The sequence below is a fragment of the Hemitrygon akajei genome, chromosome 17 (assembly GCF_048418815.1).
Source record: "Hemitrygon akajei chromosome 17, sHemAka1.3, whole genome shotgun sequence".
Lineage (NCBI taxonomy): Eukaryota > Metazoa > Chordata > Chondrichthyes > Myliobatiformes > Dasyatidae > Hemitrygon > Hemitrygon akajei.
In genome coordinates this window covers 30,717,828-30,740,582 of record NC_133140.1, presented here as the reverse complement: position 1 = coordinate 30,740,582, position 22,755 = coordinate 30,717,828, and the positions used below count along the sequence as shown (strand labels likewise).

Below are 22,755 nucleotides of genomic sequence, written 5' to 3'. Positions count from 1 at the left end.
ATATGAATCATGTAGATACCATAGAATAAATCAGTTGATTTTAAAATGCTCACATCATTTCTTGCAAAAATATCCAAGGGCAATATTAAATTCAGAAGTGTCAATTGTTTCATGAATGACCATTTGTGTCTTCCCTCGTGTAGGGTTTGGAGTGTTTGCAGTCATTGTTAAAATTAAGCTTGTATTTTAACAACATTTCATCTTTGAAAGGAATTTCTAGTTTGCGCCATCTGATCAGTTTAATAGAGCTGGATTTATGGCTAAATCCAGTTACCAGGAGTGAGTAGAATTAGACAGTATGCAACTCGCCTCTTACCAAATTTGATGAAATTGGATAAGCATGAGTTACTTAACATCGAGTTGTCTGATAAAAGATGTGAACATATAACACAATGTGCGTGTTCTTCAGTAATTATTGCTAGAAATTGTGTTTGCATTGATCGGTGTGAAACCAGAAGACCAGTAAAGGAGTACCCAAGAAGACTACGGATCAAAGAATGGAAAGGTACCCCCAGGGAAGCCCAGGGGGTGGGGGGGAAAGAGCTTCCCAGCTGGACGGATACAAGGCTACTGACCCAGTGCAATGAACAAATGACAACAAGTATACAGTGCATCTGTGGCAAAATCTGTAGAACCAGAGAGGCTTGAAAATCCACCGCTCAAGGATGAAGTGTAAAAAGCAACAAGAGATACGCAGATACCCAATCTGGTGAGACAGAGGAGCGGCGGGGTCAGGAAGCACCCCACAGTACCCAGAGCCTCCGTGTGGTGCATGCTGTGCAACCCATCATCACATCTCAGACCATGCGGATCAGATGGCCCAAAGCCTGCCAGACCGCAGAGCGGCAAAGATTTGATGAGGACGTAGATCTAGTGTTGGAAACAGTGGCCAAAGGAGGTGTGGAGAAGAAGACTGCAGATAATGACAACAGTGATCATAACTGTGGCAGCAGAAAGATTTGGTATTGAGAAAGAGAAGTGGGCCAATCAGCCATATGTTAAAAACAACAGAGCCACTAAAATCCAAACACCCGGAAAGAACTCAATGTGCTCAAACAACAACATAAATTGGCAAACCATGAGGAAAGGGCACCACTGGAAGAACTGCGTGTGATGCTGAGGAAAAGGCTCATAACTCCGAGAAGAGTGGAGCAACATCGGAGACACAGGAGAGAAAGAGCACAGAAAAGATCTGCATTTACCAGTAACCCATTTCAGTTCACCGAACAGCTGCTGGGTCAGAAGAGAAGCGGGAAGCTGTCCTGCATGAAGGAACAGGTGGACCACCATCTTCAAAGCACCTTCAGTAAACCAGTCAGAGAAGTTGAACTGGGAGACTGCGATGCCCTCACTGCCTCAGCAGAACCAACAGAGACTTTCGACCTTCGAGAACCTCTCTTCAAGGAGATTCAGCAAGTCACCAAGAAAGCCAGAGCTGGCTCAGCATCTGGTCCAAGTGGCACCAACCACGACATCTACGAATGCTGCCCCGGGCTTCTCCAGCGGCTGTGGAGAATCCTCAAGGTGGTCTGTAAGAGAGGCAAAGTGCCCAAGCAATGGAAGTATGCAAACGGAGTGTGGATTCCAAAAGAAGAGAAATCCGAGAACTTCAGCCAGTTTGGAATAATATCCTTGCAGAGTGTTGAAGGGAAGATCTTCTTCAGCGTGGTGGCAAAGCGCCTAACAGAGTACTTCCTGAGGAACAATTACATTGACACCTTCGTTCAGAAGGGTGGTGTTCCAAGGGTACCAGGCTGCTTGGAGCACACTGGAGTCATCACACAGCTCCTGAGAGAGGCCAGAGAGAATAAGGGTGACTTAGTGGTTTTGTGGTTGGATTTGGCCAGTGCCTATGGATCAATCCCCCACAAGGTTATTGAAGACGCTCTGAAGAGGCACCATGTTCCTGAAGGAATCAGAGGCCTCCTTATGGACTATGACAACGAGTTCTACCTGAGAGTCTCAACGGGGCCAATCTATGGACTGGCCAGCATTGAATATAAACCCGCAGTCAGGAGATGGGGGTTTGAGGAGTGTTTACTATGTTGTAATTAAGTTCTGTTTTGTTTAGCTGATTCAACCTTACCCTGCTCTCCCAGTTTTATGCTTACCCTGGTCCTTCACAAAGAGATTGACAGGACTGGCCTTCCAGGGTGGTTTAAGGCATGGATTTACCAGCATGGTAAATCCACTGACCACTGCTTCTCTACGAGTTTCCAGTTTCCACTGTTGCTGAATTAGAGAGGGCAGTCAGCCGGTTCCAGCGAAGATGGCTGGGTTTACCAAGGAACATCAGCAGCATCGCTTTGAACGGGAATAACTGCAAACTGAGGATCCCCCTGAAATCCATCGAGGAGTTGTTCCAGGTTTTGCTGGCAAGAGAGGTGCTGAAGTACCGGGAATCTTCAGATCCAAAGGTTGCCAGAGCAAGAGTGGCAGTGAGAACTGGAAGAAAGTGGAGAGCAGAGGCTGCAGTGGAAGACACTGAGGCGCGACTGCGCCACAAAGTGCTGATGGGGGCAGCTGCCAAAGGAAGAGTTGGACCTGGAAGCCTTGAAGGCCCCCATTTTGACAAAGTACAGGGGAAAGAGCGACAAGGACTGGTCCAGATTGAAGTAAGGGCAGCTGTGGAGGAGGAGAGGACCAGCCGAGCAGTGGCAATGAAACAGCAAGGAGCCTGGATCAAATGGGAGCAAGTGATCAAGCGAAAGATCATGTGGAACGATCTCTGCAAGGTAGATCCACACTGCATCAAGTTCCTTATCCAAGCTGTTTATGATGTCCTTCCTAGCCCATCCAACCTGCACTGCCAGGGCCTTGCAGTAGGGTTAGAGTTACTTATTGAATCGAATTTGACTGATCGCTTACAAGAAGCGGTCGCCAAAGCTGTAATCTGGAATAAACTAAATTTAAAGGACAAATTTCAAATCAATTGGAGGTGGCCCAGAAACATTTTTGATCTGCTCTTAGAACCTGTGCCAGAAAAGCAGGTCGCTACGGACCGAACCCAAGCCTCCCCACAGACCACTGAGGCTGCATCCCAGAGGGAGGAGGTGAACAGACCCTCGACCTCCAGAGACGGTTTCTGGGTTAGCCATGACCGGACCCGTGTCGCGGGGAGAGACCTCGTCCGTCGGCACCGAGTAGAGCGAACCTGTGTCCCGTGGTGGTACTACGAGACGTTGTGGGACCGGCGGGCCTGCAGAGCAACACGGGCAGTGGAAGTACCGGTTCCGACCACACGGGGGCGCTGGAGCTCGTTAACACACTCGACGCCGATGCGGCCCCACTGCCACTGCGCAAGGGGAATGGTGGACGCCGGGTGCCCCCCTCCCCATCCACAGGCCCCTCTGGGGAAACGCAGTCCAGCCTGGGAACACCGGAGTCCCGGCCCGCCGCCCCCACAACTTCCCCCACCCAGGACTCCGGGGAATCATCGCACCATCCCACACCCGGACGAATGGGCAGACAGACAAGGCTAGTGCACAAGGGTCATGCAAGTCTTCCACCCCAGCCCGAGAGCCGCAGGACAGGAGACAGATAGGAGGACAGGTAAGCCTCATTTGCAACAGCCAGGGGGGTCATATAACTAGGCATCCTAACTCTAAACAGAAAAATGTAACTTGGGAACTAAGGCCCCTTAAACCTATACTAATTATAGGGGACTCTAACATTTCCAGGATCAAAAGATGCCCTAATAAGGATATCCAATTGGACAGCTTTCCTGGAGCCAAATTCAACCATGCCACTGCTATCCTGGAAAAGTTAGAGCCACAGCTAGAAACTAAGAAGGTTATCCTGTCCTTTGGAATAAACAACAGGTCCCATAAACCAGCAACAGCTACTAAACAGCTTCAGCAACTACTAAGAGTGGCCAGTATTAAATTTCCCCATGCTAGGATCTGGGTGCCAGAATTAAACTTTAGCCACAGTTTGACAGAGGTAGAACAGGCAACCCTGGGCCAACTAAACAAGTTTATTAAAACAAAGAATTATATCCCTGCATTCCCGGCGAGGCAGTTCAAGGTGGACACAGACCAGGTCCATTGGACAGAGAGTACAGCCCAGACAATAGTCAAGAGGTGGATGCAGTCTTTAAACAAGAGTGGAGACAAAGCCAAGAGAGGCAGGGTCCACGACTGGGAGAGACCATCGTGAACCTCTCCCGTACGTTCACCCCTACAGAAACCCAGCAAAAAGGTCTGAACAGGGGCCTCACTTTTGTACCGACTGCAAAACTCCACAAGGAACAGATCGTGAGGGATATAGATAAGTTCTATAGGAGATTGGTACTCGTCGACTATTTCAGCGAATCAGAATGTAGGAAGACCCCTTTCACCCCTCCCTCAGAGTGGATGCCCAAGCGAAGGTATAGATCTGAAGCTAATTTAGAATTTGAGAGCACTCTAGATGAGATAAGAGAGAGGGAGAGAGAAGTACAGGATAAGCCCAATCTAACTAGGAAGGAGAGAGCAGCCCTGAAAGAACTGAGGGAAAACATGGACATTGTTATCAAACCAGCAGATAAAGGGAGCAGCATAGTTATCATGGACAAACAGCAATACCTATTTGAGGCACACAGACAACTAAACAACACGGAACACTACACTAAACTAAAGGAACCCATATACTGGGAAACACACAGAAATCAAGAACATTTTGCATGAACTGGAAAGGACTGGATACCTCATAGGGAAGCAAATAGAGTACCTGACAGGGGTACAGCCACGAGCTAGAAAGTTTTATATCCTCCCCAAAATACACAAGAACCCGGACGCATGGACTGTTCCGGGGGAAATACCACCCGGCAGGCCCATTGTGTCAGACTGCGGCAGTGAGTCATACAGGATAGCGGAGTTCATTGATGCCTTCCTTAATCCACTATCACAGAAACACTCCAGCTACATCGAGGACACATATCACTTTGTCCGAATAGTCAATTCCATGTCAATGCCCTCTGAGGCCATACTCTTCACCATGGACATTGAAAGTCTGTACACCAATATCGAAACAGACGGGTATGGAGGCAGTGAGGGATATCCTACGGAAAAACCCTCAGCGAGGGAGACCAGACAAGGACTTGCTAGAACTCCCTCACCTCAGCCTGACTAAAAATGACTTTGAATTCAATGGTGAATTCTACCTACAAGTCAAGGGCACAGCAATGGGAAAGAAGTTTGCTCCAGCCTATGCCAATATATACATGGCAAAGTGGGAGGAAACAGTCTATCCAAAGTGCGCTAAAAAACCCATGTGTCTCTACAGATACCTGGATGACATTTGGGGGGTGTGGATACACTCAGAGGGGGAATTAGAGGAGTTTATTCAAATCCTAAACACTCATCATCCATCCATAAAGGTTATAGCCACAACAGATAGAGAGAAGATTGACTTCCTGGACACTACAGTATTTAAACTAGCACCAGAAAACGGCAAGCAAAATCTAGCTACGAAGGTATTCTTTAAAACCACGGACACACACCCTCCTACACACAGGGAGCCACCATCCCAAACACACCTTCAGAGGCATTGTAAAAGGACAGCTGACCCGGTTTCACCGCATTTGCACCAGGGTGGAGGACTTCCACCAGGCCACAACCATCCTCTTCTCTGCACTTAGACACGGGCTACAGCTGAAGGAGACTTGGACACATCAAATCTGACTTTCTGAAAAGTATCACAAATCCCCGACCACGGAACAACACAACACGGAAACTACCCTTGATAACAGGATGGGATGGCAGTGAATATCCACAGGGCGGTCAAAACACTTTGAAGAACTAAAAGCAGAAGTGGGGACACTTGGACAATACACCATTGTCTCTGCCTCCAAAAGGGGTAGAAATCTTAAAGACATACTAGTCAGCACTAAGGTACGGGCAGCACCAAACTGCGAGGTGGGGAACTGCAGAGCATGCACATACCTAAGAATTTCAAAAAGCATACACAACAGAGCCACAGGAAAGTGGGCCGAGATAGAACAGAGGATAACTTGTGAACAAAGGAATGTAGTATATGCAATCCTGTGCACACAATGTCATATTATATACATAGGGGAGACGGGCAACAGCTTAAGAACCAAACTCACGGGACACCTCAGTAACATCAGAAGAGGAGACCTAAACAGACCAGTTAGCAGGCACTTCCAGGAGCATAGAACGCACTCCTTAAAAATATTGGGCCTGGAAACTAACATAAACTGGTCAAACACCCAAAGAAAAAGAACAGAGAGGAGATGGATTGAAACACCACTCTTATTCCCCGTACGGCTTAAACGAGGCCTAAAAAGCTAGGCCAACTGAATACGATACACCCACTAGACAGCCAACACAAAAAAAAATTTACTTTTTTTTTTAATTGAGAAAATCAGAGTAGGAAGGAAGAGGAGGATCCCTTTCAGTCACCCACCCAGAAACGGAATTAAGACAGGGAGCCATTAACTAGGAAAGGTACTTTTTGCTTTAGGAATAGAGCCTAACAGCTAGGCCCCAAAACAGAACTACTGCACCATAGGTTTGGGTAGTCCAGCCCAAAACCCCCCACACTGGTAGATCCCGTGACCCCACTACCCACCCAGACACCATGGCCCAACACCTCCAACCCTTTAATACACCCCCATAAACCTTGCGCCTCTCCCCACTAGGGAGCCAGGTTCACCTCACATCACCAGTACAACGCCACCCCACAAACGTTCCCAAATCCCAGCCTTCACCCTAACCCTAACTTCCTACGGAACACGCACCCCAATTAAATCAGGTAGCACCTCAAGCCAGTCCCCAGAAAGGACAGCCCCACCTCCTAGCCATACCCCTAATCCTAACACCTGTAACCCTCCTACACTCCCCCATAAACCTGAACCCTCTTCCCACCAGGGATCCAATTTCACCACACATCAACACAAACATCCCCACTCCTACCCTTTACCCTAACCCTAACTTCCAATGGACTGCACACCCCAACTAAACCAGACAGCACCCCGAATATCCTTAACCACACCACACAAAAGGGGCTTACATAATGGACCGTTACCCTATCCCTAAACCTAACATCTTCAACCCTGCTACACACCCCCATAAACCCAAGCCATCAAGGAGCCAGGTCCACCCAATATTACCAATAATTAGACTCCTAGTCTGGTTCTTCTTCCCCCCTACTGCAATGGGACCATCGCACCCACCCCCACCCACAATACCACTGGCCACCCTACCCCAGCTACCTTCGCCTGGGGTCCTCAACCCCCATTACCCAAACCTTCCCCCAGGCCTGTCCTGCCCCACAATTAGCTACTGCACAACCCCCAAATCACAGCACCTAGTCCCTACAAGAAAAACCCAAATGTAAATCCAAAGCACTGTCCATAAACAATAACTCCGCCATTTTAACTTGAACTCCAGAATGGAGGTTAACGAGGAGTAAGATCCCAATAAAGGCAAGTCAGGGACCGAGATGATGACAACGTGGGCCAAAACAAAGTGGCAGGGTAAAGTGAACAGCATCTCCAGTACGAGATCCAAAAACACTAGAGGGTTATTTTGCCCACTGCCCGCATACTCGCACCCTAACCCTAACCCAAACTGAGGCTCCCCCTGAAATCCATCGAGGAGTTGTTCCAGGTTTTGCTGGCAAGAGAGGTGCTGAAGTACCGGGAATCTTCAGATCCAGAGGTTGCCAGAGCAAGGGTGGCAGTGAGAACTGGAAGAAAGTGGAGAGCAGAGGCTGCAGTGGAAGACACTGAGGCGCGACTGTGCCACAAAGTGCTGATGGGGGCAGCTGCCAAGGGAAGAGTTGGACCTGGAAGCCTTGAAGGCCCCCATTTTGACAAAGTACAAGGGGAAAGAGCGACAAAGACTGGTCCAGATTGAAGTAAGGGCAGCTGTGGAGGAGGAGAGGACCAGCCGAGCAGTGGCAATGAAACAGCAAGGAGCCTGGATCAAATGGGAGCAAGTGATCAAGCGAAAGATCATGTGGAACGATCTCTGCAAGGTAGATCCACACTGCATCGTTCCTTATCCAAGCTGTTTATGATGTCCTTCCTAGCCCATCCAACCTGCACTGCCAGGGCCTTGCAGTATGACCAGTTTGCCCCTTCTGTGAGAAGACTGGTACGCTAGAGCATATTCTGAGCTGCTGCCCCAGAGCTCTTGCCGATGGCCGTTATCAGTGGCGACATGACCAGGTCCTCTGGAAAATTGCTGAGACTATCTGCAGCACCCTTAACATCTGCCAGAAAATAAATCCAGTCAAGACCACCATCTGCTTTGTCAAAGGGGGGAAAGACCAGCAGAACAACCAGGTTGCTCTTCACTGCACAGGACTGGAAGCTAGAAGCAGACCTGGGAAACAGCTGTAGTTGCCTCTGCACATCACAGAGACTACATTGCAGCCCGACACTGTGTTGTCCAACTCATTGAAGCACGTTCTTGTGCTTGAGCTTACCGTGCCATGGGAAGAACGCATGGAGGAGGATGATATACTCTAGAGGAGATAAACATGAAAAGGGTGTTGCAATCATCTTAGACAAAGAAACATCCAAGAGCCTGCTAGGATATTGGGATATCTCAGACAGAATGATGCTAATCAAACTAAAAGGACAACAAAACAACATCTCTATCATTCAAGTATATGCACCCACAACGGCAGGCTCAGAGGAAGAAACTGACGCCTTCTACCACTCCCTAGAACAACACAAAGTCATCATAGTCATGGGCGACTTCAATGCAAAAGTTGGTGAGGGAAAAGAAGACCTTATTGTTGGAGACCAGGAATTGGGAGAATGAAATGAAAGAGGAGAAAAGCTTATATCATGGTGTAAAACAAAATCAGATAATCACCAACACTTGGTTTAAACAACATCCAAGAAGGAAATGGACATGGAGAAGCCCAGATGGGAACAACAAAAATCAAATTGATTACATATCAATAACAGATTCAAAAATTCGATAACTCAGTCCAAAAGCTACCCTGGAGTAGACTGTGGGAGTGACCACATACCAGTCATTTGCAAAATGAAAATAAAGATGAGAATATTAAAGAAACCAAAAAGATCAAAGCCACTGGATTATCAACAACAACAAAACAACCCTCATCTGAAAACAGAATACACAATCAAGATGAAAAAACCGTTTTCAATTGCTGCAGGATGAAGGAGGCAAATCTTCCTGGGACAAACTGAAGGAATCCATGGTTGAAGCTGCAAAAGAAACCATCCCACGAAAAGGGCGGAAAAGTAAGAAGAAATGGATAACTGAAGATATAATACAATTGATGCAACAAAAACAGACTATCAAACCAAGAGACAGCGAAGAATACAAACAACTTGATAAGACAATAAAAAGAATGCAGAGAAGCTAAAGACACATGGCTAAATAAGAAATGCTCAGAGATAGAAATGCTACAAACCCATAACTCTGGAACAAAGATGATGCACAGTAAGATTAAAGAACTAATGGGGAAATTACCTTGCTCAGCAAGTGGATGCATAAAGGCAAAAGATGGCAACTTAATTTTGAGCAAAGAGGAAATCCTAAACAGATGGACAGAATATATAAAAGAATTTTTTGAAGAGCAAAGAGGAGAAAAACCGAACACAAAGAAGAATCCTGAAGGACCTAACATTCTAAAATCAGAAATTCAAACAGCCATAAATAAAACAAAATGTAACAGAGTAATTGGTCCAGACAACATTGCTGTTGAAATGATACTGACCTTATAAGATTTTGGAATAGAGAAAATAACAGAAATAGCAAATGGAAACCTATGATTATGGTGAGATACCTGATGATTTAAATAAGTCAGTGTTCCTCACACTTCCAAAGAAAGACGGAGCACAGAATGTGAGTTACATCGTACAATAAGCCTGATGAGCCACGTGGCAAAAATTATTCTCAGAGTAATCAGGATGAGAGCAAGATGCTGTATAAAACCAGAAATCAGTAAAGAACAATACAGCTTTGTGGAAAACACTGGAACCAGAAATGCAATTTTCATGCTACGGATGATCTGTGAATGAGCCATCCAGGTACAAAAAGACATCTACCTATGTTTCATCAACTATAGAAAAGCTTTTGACACTGTCAGGCACCAAGATCTCCTGAAAGTGCTTCGAGATCTTGACATAGGTGGGAAAGATATACGTTTCTTAAGAAACTTGTACTGGGACCAGACAGCATCCATCAGAATAGAAGAAGTGCGTGAGTATGGGAATATCATGAGAGGAGTCAGGCTGTGTCTTTTCACCTGACTTATTCAACCTGTATTGTGAAAATATCTTGAAGTATCAGAGACATCAAAGGACTCCCAATTGGAGGCCATAATATAAATAACGTCAGATATGCTGATGACATCGTACTACTAGCTGACTCAGAAACAAAACTTCAAGAACTACTCCCTATAGTGGCAGCGGGAAGTAATCGCAGAGGCCTCTCAATCAACACCAAGAAGACAGAAAGCATGGTCATCTCCAGAATGACCAACATCCCACAATGTGTGATCAAGATCGGAAATACAAACATCAAACAAATCAACAAATTCAGATATCCTGGCAGGCAAATAACAAGTGACACAGATATCAAATACAGAATAGGAATGGCGCAAGAAGCTTTCCAGAGAATGAAAACAATTTAACAGACAGAAAGATGAGCATGTACACCAAAAACAGAATACTGCAGTGCTACATTTATTCTATCCTGACTTATGGAAGTGAATGCTGGACCATTTCTCCAGAAATGGAAACGAGACTAGAAGCAGCTGAATTATGGTTCTACAGGAGAATGTTAAAAATATCATGGACTACACACACATCAGATGAAGAAGTTCTCAGAAGAGCCCAAGCAGTTAGATCACTCAGACCAACAATAAGAGAAAGACAACTCGGATTCCTAGGACACATGTGAAAAGATGAACTAGAAAAACTCATACTCTTTGGAAAGATCGAGGGGAGCAAACCCAGAGGAAGACCTCGGATTATGTACATCAAAAGCCTGGCCAGGTGGCTGCACATCGAGGAAATGATGTCATCCAAAGAACAAGGGATAGATCTGTATGGAAAACCATGGTCACCGCATTGGATATAGTACCTAGACAGACAGACAGACATGAAGAACAACTGCCAAAGAAGAGGCTGGAGAGGAAAGTGTTGGCCCATGGAGGTCGGGTGTCGTGGCTTTACAGGCCAGTCGCTCTGCAAAGTATACACTGCACTTGGAATCATGGGAGAGAGAAGGAGGAGAGCCATTTCTACCACCACAGATGCAGCACAGAAAGCGTCAAGATGGCTCTGGATAAAGAGGGCAGATCCGTGGGTTGCTGCTAGGGCACAGGCCGGGGTCTGATCAACCTGGGTGAGAGTGTATGAGGTTGAAAGACCTGAAACACCTGATGACTCCCGGTAACATCACTGATGATGTGCCCTACCTTAGCATCATGCAGATGTTTCTGTACGAACTGTTAGAAATTGTGTTTGCATTGATCAGTGTGAAACCAGAAGACCCGAGTTTAGTTACAGTAAAACTCCAATAATCTGAGTGAAGAGTCCTGATGATTTGACATCTGGCCCACCAGGTAACATTTGCCAAGTTCCCTTTGTTATTAGGTGTCGAGTTCCTGTCTTTCCATGCAATTCACCTCAGTCCTGTTTCCCACATTCTGCTTAAACCATGCGTGCTTCCATTTCATATGGTCCGCGGTTGCCAGGTTTACCAGAACTTTATAATGCTGTGCAATATGTTCATAAAACTGAATTTTTAAAAAATGCTGCTATTAATTTAGTCAAGTTTACTTTCACATGTACAGATATGAAGTACAGGTACATTGAAAAAATTACAACAGCAGCTCAACACACAGATCTTACACTCAGTAGTTGATTTATTAGGTCCACATGTGCACCTGCTTGTTAATGCAATTATCTAAACAGCCAATCACGCCAGCAAATCAGTGCAGAAAAGCAGGCAGTGATGGTGAAAAGGTTCTATTGGCTTTGATAGTTGTGTTTGATCAGTAGGTTTGAATATCTCAGATATTGCTATATCTGGGATTTTCATGCACAATAGTCTCGAGCAGGGGTTCCCAATCTTTTTAATGCCGTCGACCAATACTATTAAGCAAGGAGTCTGGGAATCCCAGGTTGGGACCCACTGCTCTAGCGTTTACAGAAAAAGGTGTGAAAAATAAAACTATCTAGTGATTAGCAGTTCTGCGGGTTAAAATGCATTGTTAATGAGAGAGGTCATAGGAGCCAAACTGGTTCAAGCTGACAGAAAGGCAACAGAAACTCACATTACAATATTGGTCGCAGTAGAGCAGACAACCCCAACAGGCGGACCGCAGGCCAGGTCCAGACCGCGAGAACCAAATATCTGGACCGCGCCGACCCATTGGCACTTACGTGAATGCACCTGTCATAACATGTAAATAAAGCGTGCGCTGCTCTAATTTATTTTAACCTTATCCCACACCGTACACTTGACCTATGCCCCCGTAGAGCACGCAACCTACTGCGCGCTCTCTACGGTCCTCGACTAGACAGCCGCATGCACCAGCCACCCGCCTGTCATCTAAACGAATTGTCACCAGCAGTAAGTCATGGACCCGAAACCAAGAATAACATGGCTTGCGCGAAAAAGCTCAAATTCGACCAGGAAAACCATCAGTTCAAATCTGACTGGACTGATCGGTTTTGTTTTATTTTACCGGACCATGCCAATGCTAAACCAACATACTTAATATGAGCCTGGCAGAAAACTTCAAGGAACGATTTGAAAGCTCCCCTAAACTCTCAGGTGACATCCTCCTCTTCCTGAGACAGCCATTTTCCGTTTCGGCTGACGGCCAGTGGACTGCAGAGGCCAAAATGCTAGTGCCTTCCACAGATGAGGCAACTCTTCAGATGGAGGTCTTGGAAATGGGAACATCTGATTTGCTCAAAGCACAACACAAGGACATTGGGGTGAGTGACTTTTGGATCAACGTGGTTCCCCAAGCTCAATTCAAAAACACGAGAGCTATTGCAATGCTCCTACTCACACTGCTCCCCTCCATCTACATGTGAGTCATCGTTTTCTTCAATGAACTCCATCAAGAACCAGGACAGAAACAGACTCTCCAATGCACATCTTGGCCAGTGCCTCAGGATTGCCACAACAGAATACAGGCCTGATGTCAGAAGGATTGCCTCATCCCGTCGCTGTCACTTCTCTCACTGATTGGTGAGTGAATCAATTTTTGTCCATTTGTCAATCTTATTGTGGTCCAGGTGTCCCCCCCTTTACAAAGGTAGAGCGTTCCTATGAAACCTTTCTTAAGCCAAAATGGCGTAAAGCAAAGAACCATTAACTTATATGGGCAAAATTTTCTTGGAAGTGAAAATCCTCTTTGTAATGCGAAAACAGTTTACTAATGTAGGTCTTTTGTAAAAGCAAAGTGGCGTAAAGTGAACATTTGTAAAGCGGGGGACACTTGTATAATAATATTACAACAACAATAATGCTGATAATTTAATTTATAGCTACACTTCATACCTCAAATGCTACATAGCTTAATTAAAAAGAACAAATAGATTAAATGAGAGTACACAAACAGTGGAAAAGGCAGTACTACTAAAACTCTGTGTGGAAGAGAAGTGTTCTTTGAGAGGAAGAGAAGTGGTGAAGACTACCATGTTTACTGTGCATGTGTGTGTATTATTTTAAGTCCCAGATGAGTTCTCAATGTGACAGCAGACAGTCATGATAGCTAGAGTCATAACTAAATGGTTGGTTTTGGACATGTTTTGTTTCAAGAGTGGAGTGCATTTTTTTTAGTTCTGTGACCCACAACACAGGCTTTGAGAATCCCAGGCCTAAATTATTACCACTACTGCCACTACTACTAATAATAATAATAATGGTAATAGCAGCAACACCAATTCTGCCCATAAAACAACTTACTGGTGCAATGAAAAAAAACCCTGGACGTTTTGGCCCTTGGCTTGGCATGCTTGACATAATTTGGCCCTTGTGGAAAACTAATTGGGGAACCCTGCAGTAGAGCATCTTTCAATGCACAACACGTCGAACCTTGAAGTGGATGTGCTACAGCAGCAGAAGACCAGAAACACACATTCAGCGGTCAGTTTATTTGGTACAGGAGTACCTAATGACGTGGCCACTGAGTACAATTTATACAACAGTGAAGAAAAGGACTGCGCTTTCTTTTTTACATGTCATATTTTGCTCAATCAAACACAAATCAATGGTAGTGCAAGAGAATGTCAATTGTTCAATTGGTGAGGTAGGATTAGGATTGTTCAATTGGTGAGGAAGGACACTTCAAGGAGCTGTTGGTTGTAGGAAAGTAGCTGTTCCTGAACTTTGGAATGTGAGTCTTCAACCTCTGTACTTTCTGCAACTATATAAAAGAGAGGCAAGGTCAGGAAAAAGACATTTATCGAAGAATGTAACTAGACAACAATGTAATTTTATTAATGCCCTCAGTGTTTCTATTTCATATTTTAACTTTTATTTCTTATAGAATCTATATTCCAATTAACTGATAGCTGCTTGATGATAACTGAATCAAACAATCTGAAAAGCATTGAGGCTGAAGCAGTAATTGTTTTATTAAAAATAAAAACAGAAAATTGTTGGAATTACTCATCAATTACTCATTTGCAGTATACTGGACATTCAAGAGTGTCAGGGAAGTGAAGTATATGCAGTGAAAATTACGACTGAGAAGGTGCTCAGGAAGCTTAATGGTCTGAGGCTGGATAAATCTCCTGGACCTGATGGAATGCACCCTCAGGTTCTGAAGGATGTAGCTGGAGAGATTGCGGAGGCATTAACAATGATCTTTCAAGAATAGATAGATTCTGGCATTGTACCGAATAACTGGAAAATTGTAAATACTAAGGGTGGGAAGCAGCAGAAATGAAACTACAGACCTAATGGCCTGACATCAGTGAGTGGTTGGGAAGTTGTTAGGATTGATTGTTAGGAATGAGTTTATGGAGTACCTGGAGGCACATGATAAGATAGGCCAAAGCCAGCATGGTTTCCTGAAAGGGAAATCCTGCCCGACTGACCTATTGCAATTTTTTTGAGGAAATTACAAGCAGGATAGACAAAGGAGATGCAGTAGATGTGGTGTACTTTGATTTTCAGAAGGCCTTTGACAAGATGCCACACTAGGCTGGTTAGCAAGATAAGCGCCCTTGGAATTACAGGGAAGTTACAAGCATGGGTGGACGTTGGCTTATCAGCAGATAACATAAAGTGGGAATAAAGGGATCCTATTCTGGCTAGCTGCCGGTTACCAGTGGAATTTCACAGGGATCGGTGTTGGGACCGCTGCCTTTAATGATGTACGTCTATGATTTGGACTATGGGATTAATGGATTTGTGGGTAAATTTGCCGATGATACAAAGATAGGTGGAGAAAAGAGTAGTGTTGAGGAAACAGAGCCTGTAGAGAGACTTAGATAGTTTAGGGGAAGGGGCAAAGAAGTGGGAAATGAAATACAATGTTGGAAAGTGTATGGTCATGCACTTTGGTGGAAGAAATAAACAGGCAGACTATTATTTAGATAGGGAAGAGAATTCAAAATGCAGAGATGCAAAGGGACTTGTGCAGGATACCCTAAAGGTTAACCTGAAGGTTGAGTCAGTGGTCAAGAAGGCGAATACAACATTGGTATTCATTTCTAGAGGTACAGAATACAAGAGCTCTACAAGGCACTTGTGAGACCACACTTGGAGTATTGTATGCAGTTTTGGGCTCATTTTAAAAAGTATATACTGACATTGGAGAGGGTTCAGAGAAGATTCACAAGAATGATTCCAGAAATGAAAGGTTTACCGTATGTGGAATGTCTGGCAGCTCTTGGGCTGAATTCCCCAGAGTTCAGGAGAATGAGGGAAGATCTCATAGAAACATTCCTAATGTTAAAATGCCTGAAAAGATTAGATATGGCAGTTATTTCCCATGGTAGGGGAGTCTAGGACAAGAGGCACAACTTCAGGATTGAAGGACATCCATTTATAACAGAGACGTGGAGAAATTACTTTAGTCAGAGGGTGGTAAATCTAAGGAATTTGATGCCACGAGCAGCTGTGAACACCAAGTCATTGGTTGTATTTAAGGCATAGATAGATAGGTTCTTGATTAACCAGGGAATCAAAGGGTATGGGGTAAAGTCAGGAGGGTGTGGGGATGATTGGAAAAATTGAATCAGCCCATGATTGAATAGCAGGGGAGACTCGATGGGCTGAATGGCATACTTCTGCTCCTACATATTACGGCCTAATTATGATCATGCAGAATCTGTACTAGAATGTGAAGCTAGCAATCCTCTGCAAATGCTGTCTTCCCTATGTAGTTCCAGAGTTATCTATTTTTGACTTTCAGGGTACTAACCTTTGCATGTTCTTGCTGTAAGATTGTTTATTATGTTTGAGATTATAATAAGGCTAATTTAGTTTCCTGCCTTGCTATTAATTTCAACCACCATATATAAAGAACTTCACTTACGACACAGATGAACAGCATTCCATGAATCCAGCAATGAAGTACAAGTGGGATGCTACATCGAATATTAAAACTGGTAAGAGAAACTTTGATTCATATTTGACCATCAAACCTGACTGCCTCTAGTCTTGCTATACGATCAATTCATTTTTTGTGATTTACTTGGGTGAATTTGTTGAGAAATAAGGGCAGTTCCTTACTGTCACTTCCTAGCGTAAAAGCCAACTCACAAATGTGGAAGTCCAAAACATGTTGAGTAATTTCCATGAGACAGTGGTACAGGAACTGCTAGAAATTCTGGGCAGCCTACCTGCAGATCTGTGCCAGTGTTAAACTAGCACAGGATATCAAATGGAAAGTCTTTGGCTGCAAATATAAAAGGGAAGCTCAAGGTGAATTTCATATTTTGTAAATAATTTGAATTTGTGGAATTTTTGGTAATTTTATAAATGTGTTCATAATAAATCAGTTTTTTTAACAGTTATAATCTTTTATGGGACATATTGTAATTTGAGTGTTCCAAAACATCAGGATCATTTGTAAGTACAGTGGTGGAATTTGTGGAATATGGATTTATGAAAGGAAATCATGTTTGACTGGAGTATATTGGCAATAGAAGAAATGAGGGAGAACCAGCAGTTGCAATGTTATAGAATGTTCAGAAGGGTTTCTACAAGTCTTCTCTAATAGCAGAATTTCTATTTCCACAGAGGATGTTGGCGTATCAGGTTTCTGCATGTAGAATTATGTGTCATATCTTGACAGGAACTGAAAATTGCTAAGCAATGTTTCACTTGTAAAAGTTTGCTAACTTACATATTACATTCCTGTATTTTGATGATCTGATGTATAAATCCAGATATCCCATTTGGTTTTGTCAACCACCTACTTAGGAATTTGAATATTCAGGGAAAAATTTAAAATATTAAGGATTTAGGAGCTAATTATTGCAGTAAGTATGTTAATGTATAATAACCCTGCCACTTCAAAACCTTTGATGCTGTTTGTTATTTTAATGTTTACCAACCAAACATCAAAGTTGCTTGACAGAGATTTAACCTGAATATAAACCAAAATATTGAATAATTCTTATAAAATGATGAACCATTTTCTGTTTATCTGTTTTCTTAGAGGAACTTCACAGAGAAAATGAGAGAGTAAATTTGCAAGTGGAATATTTGAATCAGCAAATTAAACAACGCAACAAATTAAAGGACACTGTCACAATGTTACAAGAGAGTCATAGGTAATAAAAACAAAGAAAACATTTGTGGTATGTCAGCAAAACTGTCTTATTTGAAAATCAGGAAATATATTAATATCTAATATTTCATTCAGAATCCAGTGCATCAAATTTAGCAAGCAATGTAATGGCATTTCAATATATATTACTTTATGTTTTTATAATCATTCTGCTACTTAAAATACTGCACCTAAAAGCTATTCAAATTCCTATATTTCAAAATGTCCTGGTAATATTTTTGTTATCTGCAGTATTGTAAAAATAATTTAAAACTTTCATATTGTAGCAGAAAATTGCCCTGAAATGGTATAATTTGCTTTTTCAAAAAGTTGTAATCAACAATGTGAAGACATCACTGTTACATAAATTCTAATCAGAGGTGCTGTTCTATTTTGAAACACATTTCTCCTCAAAGCATTCACTTTCCAGAAACCTGCAGTCCCACCAGAGTAATTTGTAAGGTCAGGTTGAGTACAAAAAACTGTGGAAATGAAAAGGAAAATATGACAGGAACAGGAGAACAAGCAAATAGAATATTCCAGCTTAAAGGGGAACCCAGAAACCTAGCTTCTTCTTATTTGCCATTACATCTCTGGGGTGCTCACGGCTTCCTTCATCATATCAGGAGCTTCCTCTCAGTTTTCACTACTGACAGTCATGCACATCCCTGGGGAGACTCAAGAATACCTTCATACTCAGATGGAGGATTCTTCATTGTTGTTTGCATAATAATTATGTTTTACCAGTCGGGGTGTTAGATCTGAGTGGAATTCCTCAACCTGGAGGACAGGTAGACCTTTCTTGGTCTGGCCTCTGCCTTTTGACCTGTCTGGCATGGATGATCCTACCAAAAGCCAAAGCATAAACCCCTGACTCCAGCCAACAATTTGTAGCTCTCAGGTTAATTTAGGTTGTGGTCCTCTTGGAGGAAAATCTAGGAGGCTCAAAGATAAAGGTGGGGAACATTTGCTTGGATGTGGAGAATGTAAGTGAGAGACTTAATGAGTGCTTTGCTTCAGTATTTGCCAAGGAAAAGGATATGGAGGACCAGGAGATCAGTACTGAGTGTATCAGTATGTTAGGGTGTTTGGAGATCAAGGAGGAGGGAGTGTTCCTCCTAATGAATATAAAGGTGGAAATGTCCCCAGGGCCTGATGGGTTTTTCACCAGGTTTTTGAAGGAGGCAAGGGATGAGATTGCTGGAGCCTTAACCACTATCTTCGTGTCCTCTGTAGCCACAGGAGAAGTTCAGGAGGACTGATGAGTGGCTTATGTTGTACCTCTATTTAAGAAGGAAACAAGGGAAAATCCTGGGAACTATAGACTGTTGAGTCTCAGGTCAGTTGGGAAATTGCTGGAGAATATTCTTCGTGATAGGATATGAGTATTTGGAAACCCATGCTTAGTTCAGGAGAGCCAGCATGGCTGAGGGGGAAGTGGTTCAGTCACGATAAAATGGTGGGGCAGATTCTTTGGGCCGAATTCCCTATATCTGCTCCAAAACCTTATGGTCATATGTGGAATATTTGAGTGTTTCATCCTCTATCTTGGAGGTCTTGGATGACAGCAGATAGGAGAGTCTGGACTAGTAACTGATCCTGGAGGAAATGACTGATGTCATCTCATCCTACCTCTTGAGTAAAACTCTCAGAAGCGATGGCTGACTGGCTGAGTTATGTTGGGCTCAGTGGCACTGGATGACTCTGGACCTGCTGGAAGTGTACAATGTTCTGCGTCTGACTGGCAGCGTATCAGACTCCATTGCCCTCATTTACAAGCAGAAACGGGAGAGTGATAGCATCAGGTATCTTGTTGTTAAATGTAGACTACAAGATGCTGTTCAAGAACATCGACAACAGGGTTAGGCCCATCGATTCCAGAGGACTGGAATAAAGGATGGGAGATTCGGATTCATCAGATCGTTGTTATGTAGAACCACCACTGAACATGACGAATCGAATAGCAGCTGGTATTGTTACCCTTTTGTGAACTTTTCTGTTTAAAGTAAACTTTATATTTGGAAGTACAGGTGCAAGTTTCTAATATCAGTGCTATTTCTGCTTTGTTATTCTGTTCATTTATTTGTTATCTATTTTTTTTTAGAGCCATCATATCCTCCTATAATTACTTACAAGAACTGCTGAATGCAACTCACCGGGGGACAGACATGCCAAATCTTGGCTCTCGGCACACAGAAGTATGGAGCAAGCTGTCAGCTTCAGGAATCTCAGATCAACCCTCATCATTCAAATACAGCCATCATAGTAATAGAGATATAGTGTAATGAAAGTGCATTTAGTACAGGAACTCATTTTAGTAGTGTAACTTCATCAAAAATACCCAATTCTAAATAAATTAATTTTTGTTGGAAATAGTACACGAGCAAAGCCTAAATTATTTTTTGTGCAGATAAACCCTTAGTTTGACAAAATTAACAGTTGGTCTGGAATAAATATGCTGTGTTAATGCTAGACCACCTGGAACTAAATATATTGTATTGGAGAATAGGTAGGGTTAACATTGGAATCAGTTTGTCATGCAGAGAGACCTTAACTGGTCTGTGTGTGTTCCTAACCTTTTTAAAATCAAAAGTATTATGTATGATGCTTACAAGGCGAAGTCTTAGTTTGATTTCTATGTGTAAACTGTTGGTAACGTGTAGTGAATTGGCGATACGTTCCTGGAATGTAATAAATGTTTCTATCTGGTTTGCTAAAATAGGCAATTTCTCATGCACATGAACAAACTTGTAATCTAGTTTCCGATCATTACATGTAGCTTGCAATACACAGAAGTGGAGTTTATACCAAATTGTATTCCACATAATAATATTGTCTTGGGAGTTATAAAACTGTAATAGTAGTGTTGAGAATAAGCTAGGAATGGCAATCGAAATAAGAATCAGTGTTGGTGGAATCACTAAACGGGGCCGCCAGGATCATCGACCTGAATCATTAACACTTCCTTTTAGTTTACCAACCCGCTGAGTGCTTCAGCGTTTTTCATTTTAGCTTTCCAGCATCTGAAGTTCTTTAGAAAAACATAAAAATATAGATGTTGGAAATGTAAAATTTACTAAGTAGTAATGGCACTGGATTTACAGCATCAGTGAATACAGATGGGATTGGATTCCTACCATGTTCTCCCCGTGATTGTGTGAGTTTCCTCTGCATGCTCTACTTTCTGTCCACATTCCTAAGATGTATGGTGAGGGTGAGAAAGTTGTGGCCATGCTATGTTGGGGCCAGAAGCATGCTGACACTTGTGGGCTGCCACCAGCAGAACCCTTGCTGATTTGACACAAATGACACAGTTCTCTAAGTACATCTGACAAATAAAGCTAACCTTTAATCTTCAAGTGTTGAAGCACTTTAAAACAAAACAGTAAAACGGTGGAAGTGTATAGCAAGGGACAGGCAGTATCTATGGGAGAGAAGCAGAGTTGATGCTCAGGTAGATGAGTTTGCATAAACTTTTAGAATGTTCTGGAACTGATCCTTCTGTTCTCTTTTTGGCAGCACTGACCTGCTGAATATTTCCACTATTTTCTGTTTCTGTTGTGTTTTTGTAGCCTTTATTTTGACTGTCTATTTAGAAAGATTAAGTGTTGATCATGTTCCTAATGGTTTCAATTGCCACTCTGTACTCAGGGAATGGAATGGAAGGTGTTTAAGAGAATGTGTTTTGATCATTATGCAATTTGACATATACATTTAATTTATGGATCTGTCTTGTCACAAAACATAGTGGCACATAGCTACAAATTTAAATTTACATTTCGATCTACCTTATCTTCATAGCTACAATGGAAATGTTGAAATATGATGGTGTACTTTTACAATGGTGTTTGTTCGTATCTGAGAGGATTCATTTTGGGACCATTAGTATTCCCTCTGTACATTGATGATGAAACCCCGAGATTTAATAATTGGAAAAAGTCACATAAGTAATAAGTGGATAATTACGTTCTAATTTATTGTGAACTAGATTGCATTGACTGAAAGTTAAATGAAAGCAGATTCACTTGATCTTTCAAAACCAGAACAAATGAAATATTAGAATGTCTAAATATGAATATTTCAAGTTCTGTGCACAATGTAAATAGAATTAAGATCGCCAAGTTGATGAAATCAAATTTGTTACTTTAAGATATTTTTCAGTTTTGTATTTGACTTATACTTTGTGTTGCCATTACAATACATAAGTGTAATATCTTACAACATTGATACTGCTGGTTCATCTACTTTTTATGAAGCATTATGCTTTTCAAGAATATCTTCTAGAACCAACAAGGGAATATTTTTGGCTAATAATGTGATGAGCTAACCTTAATTAGCAGCTTAGTGTGGTGTGGCGTGAATCTTTATCTATTACAGATCAAACCATGACCATGTTCACCACAGATTTTGCAGGGAAGAAACATTTGTTCAATGTTTATATTCAAATTATAAGATGGGGGAATGGGACAAAAGGGGAGATTAGATCAGCTCATGATGAAATGGTGGAGCAGACTTGATGGGCCGAATGACCGACTTCTGCTCCTTTGTCTTGTCTTATGGAATAAGACTGATGAGAGATTGAAGGTGTGATTGTAATCTGAGGAAACGAGAAATGGGTAAAATAACATATCAACAGAAACTCTTGCATGTGATTGTGAACAGTCTCGTTCAGAGAACTTTTTCCAAATCCTGTATGAGATTGATGAAAGGTATATTGAGAAAATGATCTTGTATATTATACAGATGATGGCATAATCTGTTATGTGTTATATTGAATACAATAAAATGTGGATTCTTCATGACCTAAAAATTGATTTGTGGAATATTACATTCATTTTGTGATTACTTTACATTTAAATATCAATATTAATTATTTTAACAAAGCCATATTTGAATTAAGTTTGTAAACCACTATTTTCAAACTTAAAATATCTTATTTTCACAGAAGAAATTATATTTGCCCTGGAAACCTGAATTACACTTAGATTTTGGAAACTATACTGAATAGAAACA

At 42.5% G+C, this 22,755-nt stretch overlaps 1 long non-coding RNA gene and 1 pseudogene across 1 annotated transcript; both read left to right on the top strand.

The window, feature by feature from the left end:
• The first annotated feature begins 922 nt into the window (after nt 1-922).
• LOC140740478 (uncharacterized) lies at nt 923-3,057 on the top strand (annotated as a pseudogene).
• A 254-nt stretch (nt 3,058-3,311) lies between these two features.
• LOC140740584 (uncharacterized) lies at nt 3,312-22,524 on the top strand. The gene is made up of 4 exons (XR_012101879.1): nt 3,312-13,202; nt 16,492-16,576; nt 17,632-17,746; nt 19,847-22,524. It is a non-coding gene; the product is annotated as an uncharacterized lncRNA (long non-coding RNA).
• Nucleotides 22,525-22,755: the final 231 nt, after the last annotated feature.